This window comes from Budorcas taxicolor, chromosome 5, assembly GCF_023091745.1.
Source record: "Budorcas taxicolor isolate Tak-1 chromosome 5, Takin1.1, whole genome shotgun sequence".
NCBI classification, from domain to species: Eukaryota; Metazoa; Chordata; class Mammalia; order Artiodactyla; family Bovidae; genus Budorcas; species Budorcas taxicolor.
The window spans coordinates 119,678,216-119,685,606 of NC_068914.1; positions in this window are offsets into that span (position 1 = coordinate 119,678,216).

Genomic DNA, 7,391 nt, shown 5'->3' on the forward strand with positions numbered 1-7,391 from the left:
CGCACCTGGCACCTGGCGCTGACTTTGGCTCGCAGCGTACACGGCGACCACAGGGCATAGCAGTCACTCCGGCACACGGCACATTAGCAAGCCGTGTGCTCGGAATTAAAACGTCCCACACAGCCCACACATCACCCCAGCCCCGTGCAGATGCCACACCCCCAGTGCAATTCTATCTGTTCGTCTCAGGAAATGACCATGCAGTGTGGAGCCAGGCCACCCCGTCCCCAGGGTCTCTCCCAGGCCCTGAGGACTTCTGTGGCTGGGCTCAGCTGGGAGAGCACTGCTCCGGGAGCAGGAGATCCAGATCCCACTCCAGCCTCCAACCTACCCTTGTCTCTGTGTCCCCAAATAAATTGTCAGTTCTGGCACCTCCTCTCAAGCTAAAGGGCTCCCCCTGGGTGGGCAGCAAAAGACAGGAGTTATGGCTGCCTTCTCAGAGATCAGAGTCGGAACTCTCTGGGCACCAGCCAGGTCCCTCCTACATAGTTTCACTGGAGAACATGAAGATCCAGAGACCCACTTCCCAACGGGTGTTCCTCTAGATGCTAGACCCAGAAACACTTGGGAGTGTTGCTGTAGTCCAAGCAAGGAATCTACACTCCCCAACCCCCTTGTGGTAATCACTTACCACAATAAAGTGAACACCCACATCAGCTGGCATGGCGATACCACCTCTTCATGGGTCAGATACTGCCAGTGGGGCCTGCTGAAAGTGAGGAGCGGAGGGGCAGGAAAGAGCTGTGAGCTCCCCAAACTCCTTCCATGCTCTCTGAATTTAATGCCATGTGCATTTGTGCTATGTATCCAAAGAAATAAAAGTTTTCAACAAATGAAGGCCAAAAAACATGGTCAAGAAACTGGCTTACCTCTATATACCCTAGTGTTGTTTCCCAAACTTAACCAATTTTTGTTTTTTTGTTCGGAGATCGCCGGTTCTCATCGTGGGGGTGGGGGGGAATGCTTTGGAAGTACTGGATTCTAGTGCAAATTCTTCAGTTCACAGAGGAGGAAGCAGAGGCCCAGTTGGGCAAGGAACTTGACCAAATTTACACAGTGAGGAAGCAGTGGGACCAGGCCAGGACCCAGCCCCAGGCTCTGAGCCCAGGCACACACCAGGCCTTCCTCCCAGTGGCTTCCTGTCATCCTCCCACTAGCAACCCTGTTCATTGTGAATACTTTTTAACTTGACCAGGAGAATGGGATGAAAGTCTTAGAAAATGCTTCTGTGGTTAATTATTTCCTCATTTAGAAGCCTAAGCCGAGCCTGGAGATAAGACATAGAAACCAAGAGGCCTGCAAGTAAGTGGACAAAGAAGTGACCAGCAGGAGGTCGCTGGATGCCCAGCAGTCCCAGAGAGACTGTTGTTGCTGTGGGCACCACAGTCATACTCACATACAGTTACACACACTCATCGACACACACGCACATGCCCACAGTGGGCCTCCAGCTGAGTGGGAGACAAGAAGGCACACAGCTGCTCTCCCCACAGGGCAAAGCCCCCTCATTCATCTGTCCCTGGGCATCCCCAGCACTGGGAGTGGAAGTGTGCAATTCAACATCACCTCCTGTTAGGTGCTTGGTGGGTTTGCTGCATTCATGTCACTACAGTCACACCAGGAAGGCAGGGACTGCGGTAGGGAGGCAGAGGGTCTAAGACCTCACAGTAGGGGCCCTGGGTCTTATCCCAGGCTCACTGTCATGAGTGCTGTTCTTCTGAGCCTCAATTTCCTCGTCTGCAGAAGGCAGGTGGTGAGTAATTCCAGCCACACCTAGAGAGCAAGACTGTTTAGGAGCAGAGAAATTGCCCAAGGGCCTACATTTGACTTCAATTATGTCTCCTTGAGCAAATTCCTTTCCCACTCAATTTCTACATCTGTACAGTGGACACAATGGTTCCCCCTATGCAAAGACTGTCTCTAAGCTACAGTTCCTTCATTTGTGAAATGGGCACTGGGCAATCAGTGCTCTTCCTGCTTCCTAGCAAAGGCCCCATATTGCAAACCAATCCAATGTCCCACCACCTCTGACCCTGCTGATGGTCCAAGCCGCTAACCTGCCCACCCATGGGCTGCTAGACTGTAGTCTACTCTGCAGCCAGAGGGATCACTTTAAAAACAGCTGATACTCTCCAGAGGTTTTCCTACCAAACTGGAATATAATGTAAACTGCTCCTAGACACTGCCAGCTGCCCCACCCCATCTCTTCCATCTGCCTCCCTCCCTCACTAGCCTCATTCTGTTCCTGGAACTGGTAAGCTCTTCTCACCTCAGGGCTTCTGTTCAGCCTGTTTCCTCTGCCTGAAATGCTTGTCCCTCAGCTCCTCATGCAGAGGGCTCCTTCTCATTATTCAAGTCTTGGATCAAAGGTCACCTCCCTTGGCACAGGAGCACACAGGCACACAGGCAGAGCTCACCCTGCATGGCTCCTATGTACCCCCTCAAGCCACTCTGCTTGCTTTCTCCATCAGACTTCTCCCCATTCTTGGGTGACTTTACCTGTTTGTTGCCTGCTTCTGCTCCAAGAACAGAAATATCTTGGTCAACAGGAGTACACTGGAAAGTTCCAAGAACAGTGAGGATGAGAAGTGGAGAAGGACTGGAGAGGAGATCAGAGAAGGCAGGGAGTGGGGGAAAGATATAGGGCAGAAGGCCATTCAGGAGACTGTCAAGACATTCCCTTTTATCTGTAGCAATTCAGTGGGCCTTTGAACAACATGGGTTTGAACTGGCACAGGTCCGCGTATATGCAGATTTTCTCCAGTAAGTATTTACTACAGTAGTATATCATCCTTTGTTGGTTGAATCCAAGAATGCAGAACCTAGGATATGGGGGGCTGGCTATAAAGTTCTAAGAGGATTTTCAACTGCAAAGGGGTGGGTGCCCCTAACCCCCACGTTGTTCAAAGATCAGCTGTACTAGATTATTACCGTCTCCCTCAAATCAGTCTCAAAGCCCACAGAAGCGAGCATGCACTTTTTCATTCACTCCTTCAGGAAGGGCCCCAGCCCCGCACCTTCTCCATTCCTCTTAGGCAGCCTCTGATTGCACTCCAGGAATTGGAGCCTTGATTTCTCTTGCCTGCTAGACAGGAAATGTGCATGCGCGGTGGACCCGGGCTCCCCACCCCACCCCCCAGACTGATCTCACCTTGTCTGGCCATCTCTTCACCAAGCGCAGGGCCTGGGTCGCATCAGTGCATACGTGGCAGCACTCAGCAGGGGACCTGGCACACGGTAAGTATTCAGCAGGAGACTGATGAATGGACCTGGCAACGGGAGAATTCCTTTTGATGGGCTTCAAGACACAAGAGCCAGATTGCCCGGGGTTCAATTCCAGTATAACACATGCTAGTGATTCTAGGCAAGTCACAATCTAACTTTTCTCTACACTTCATCTGAGGGGCCGTAATGCACATGCTCAATTGAATTCACCTAACAATGTCTCTTCCTCTCCCACTGCCCAGGATCCCCCTAGGGTCGCTCTGTGCAGAAGGCCAGAGGGGCCCTACTTCCCTGAGGTGGGGAAGGAAGGAGGAGGCTGGGGAGTCTTTTCTGACCAATCGCAGGAATCTGGGCCAGAAGGGTATTTAAAACTATCACCTTACATTAGCTGTAAAAAAAAAGAAGGAATCCTACCATTTGCAACAACATGGATGGACCTGGGGGCATTACATCAAGTGAAATAAGTCAGACAAAGACAAGTACTGTGTGATTTCGCCTGTATGTGGAAACCAAAATAACTGAACTCATGGAAACAGAACAGACCGGTGGTTGCCAAGGGTGGGGGCTGGGTGCAGATAAAAATGAGTGAAGGGAGTCAAAATGTACAAACTTCCAGTTAGAAAGATAAATAAGCGCTGGGGATGAAATATACAACACGGTGATTATAGCTAACAATACTCTTTTGTATAGCTGAAAGCTGCTACCAGAGTAGATCTTTGAAGTCCTCTTTGGAAGAAAAAAGCATTTTGCAGCAATGGGAGGTGATGGATGTGAACTAAACTTATTGTGGCAATCCTTTCACAATTTATACATGTATCAAATCATTGTGTTGCACACCTTCAACTAATACAGTGTTGTGTACCAATTATATCTGAAAGAACTTTCAGCTACTGTGAGGCTGGGGAAGATCCCTCCCAGGATATCAGATCTCACTGTCCTCCCAGCCTTTCACCTCTCCCTCAATAAAATGGCTTGATTCCTCCCCTCTCTCCCCAAATTATATCTGAATGAAACTGGGGAAATAAGACTATCATTTTATAGAAATTGGGGGAACTGAGGGCCAAGGCTTTGGTAGCCTGGGTAAGCCTGGGTTCTAGAAGACAGTGACCGCAGGGCAACCTGAGGCAGAATGGCTGCAGGGAATGGCTGGCAGGAACTGTGTTCCAGCATCACATTATTGAGCTGGAGACTCCAGGGGGAACAGAAGGAGAAGAGGTAGCCATGTCCTTACTTTCTCTTGGCAGTAGTGGAATAGAAAGGCAACTCACACTTGTCCCCATTCAGGTCAGTTACAGAGGTCTGTGCGTGCCTGACCTTCGCCTCTCCAGGGCTGGGAGCTGGGCTGGGAGCTGGGCTGGGCTGAAGGGTCCCGTTCAGGGGTCCTGGGTTGGGCAAAGACAGAAAAAAGCAGCCAGAAATTGAATCTGAGCTTCTCCTACTCCCATCCCTACCCTCAACCATGGCTGTATCACCCAGCCACACCACGGGTTCCCTCTGCCTCGGTTTGCCCCTCTGCATCACAGGGAAATTGGGAGGGAGATGTTGACCCCAGCAAGTCACTGACCACCCTCCTGAGAGAAGATGGAGACCCCAAGGGGGATGCAGGACACAGCCAAGGCTTCCATGGGAACACAGCCATCCGCCAGCTCTCCAGGGAGCGTATCCCAGAGGAGACAGCCACTCAGGAACGTTGCCTGGGGGCCCTGAATTCCAGAGAAAGGCCCGCTGAACTGCCTGGGCTGAGTCAGGAGGAAAGGGCGGGCCAGGGGACCCGCCAGCTCTGAGTCACTGGGGCCCCACTGACTTGCATGCCTTCCTCTGCGGGCTGCTGGAACCAAATGAGGGATTCTGCAGAACTGGGTTCAAATTCTAGCCAGGCCACTCCAGTGAGGTCGTGCCCTGGGACAGTGGAGACAATAAGGGTGTCTTTAAATGAATGAGTATGTAACAGGCTTGACACAAAGCTGTCACTCAACAGCAACAATACCAAATAGTTTTGAGCTCTTATTATATACAGGACATCTATATATTAAAAATTTCCAGAATTAGCTCCTAATTAACAAACAGCGAGACATGTGGAGTCACATGGACGGTGTTGCTGGTGCTGTGCTAAGTGTGGGGTTGCCCGCCCACAGTCGCTCCTTCTCTTCTCCATCCCGCGCCCCCAGGCCCGCCTGCACACACTGTTCCCTCCCCAGTCTCTGTCCGCAGTCTGTTTCGTGCCCTGGGCCAAGCCCTTTAAACTAAGTTGCTCCCAAAGGTAAGAAGAACAAGTCTTCTGCCCTGGGGGCATCAAAACCTAAAGCTGGGGAAGAGACAAGAGAGGGCAGGGCCGTCCAGGCAGAAGGAACAGCTAGTGCAAAGACTCAGGGGCAGGAAATCTCACGTTCTGTTCCCACAGGGCCCTCATTCCCCTCACTTGCTGGGACTTGCACCATTCCGAGCCATCAGTTCTACTCACCGTGGTCCCCATGACTCAGACCCCACCCCAGAGCAGGAGGTGAGGTGTGGGGGCGGTCCTACCAGGCAAGCTGGTGAATAATCATCCACTGGCCTGCAGTGCTCACAGAGAGAGCTCAGACCCCTGCTGAACCGGACCATCTCAGGTAAGCCCAGTGGCGAGGCCTCTTCCTCCTCCAAGACCCTGCCCAGGGGGCGGGGCCTCTTACTCTCCCAGGACCCAGACCGGGGGGCGGGGCCTCTTACCCTACAGAGCTGGGGAAGAAACCCAGGCTCAGTTAGTCAGTCGCTTCAGTCGCTCAGTCATGTCCGATTCTTTACGACAACCATAAATCGCAGCACGCCAGGCCTCGCTGTCCATGACCAACTCCTCGAGTTTACCCAAACTCATGTCCATCGAGTCAGTAATGCCATCCAGCCATCTCATCCCCTGTCGACGCCTTCTCCTCCTGCCCCCAATCCCTCCCAGCATCAGAGTCTTTTCCAATGAGTCAACTCTTCTCATGAGGTGGCCAAACTATTGGAGTTTCAGCTTCAGCATCAGTCCTTCCAATGAACACCCAGGAGTGATCTCCTTTAGGATGGACTGGTTGGATCTCCTTGCAGTCCAAGGGACTCTCAAGAGTCTTCTCCAACACCACAGTTCAAAAGCATCAATTCATCGGCGCTCAGGTTTCTTCACAGTCCAACTCTCACATTCATACATGACCACAGGAAAAACCATAGCCTTGACTAGACGGACCTTTGTTGGCAAAGTAATGTCTCTGCTTTTGAATATGCTATCTAGGTTGGTCATAACTCTCCTTCCAAGGAGCAAGCGTCTTTGAATTTCATGGCTGCAATCACCATCTGCAGTGATTTTGGAGCCCCCAAAAATAAAGTCTGACACTGTTTCCACTGTTTACCCATCTATTTCCCATGAAGTGATGGGACCGGATGCCATGATCTTCATTTTCTGATTGTTGAGCTTTAAGCCAACACTTTTGCTCTCCTCTTTCACTTTCATCAAGTGGCTTTTTAGTTCCTCTTCACTTTCTGCCATAAGGGTGGTGTCATCTGCATATCTGAGGTTATTGACATTTCTCCCGGCAATATTGATACCAGTTTGTGCTTCTTCCAGCCCAGCATTTCTCATGATGTACTCTACATAGAAGTTGAATAACCAGGGTGACAATATACAGCCTTGACGCACTCCTTTTCCTATTTGGAACCAGTCTGTTGTTCTATGTCCAGTTCTAACTGTTGCCTTCTGACCTGCATACAGGTTTCCCACGAGGCAGGTCAGGTGGTCTGGTATTCCCATCTCTTTCAGAATTTTCCATGGTTTATTGTGATCCACACAGTCAAAGGCTTTGGCATAGTCGATAAAGCAGAAATAGATGTTTTTCTGGAACTTTCTTGCTTTTTCCATGATCCAGCAGATGTTGGCAATTTGATCTCTGGTTCCTCTGCCTTTTCTAAAACCAGCTTGAACATCTGGAAGTTCACGGTTCACATATTGCTGAAGCCTGGCTTGGAGAATTTTGAGCATTACTTTACTAGCATGTGGGATGAGTGCAACTGTGCGGTAGTTTGAGCGTTCTTTGGCATTGCCTTTCTTTGGAATTGGAATGAAAACTGACCTCTTCCAGTCCTGTGGCCCCTTCTGAGTTTTCCAAATTTGCTGGCATATTGAGTGCAGCACTTTCACAGCATCATCTTTCAGG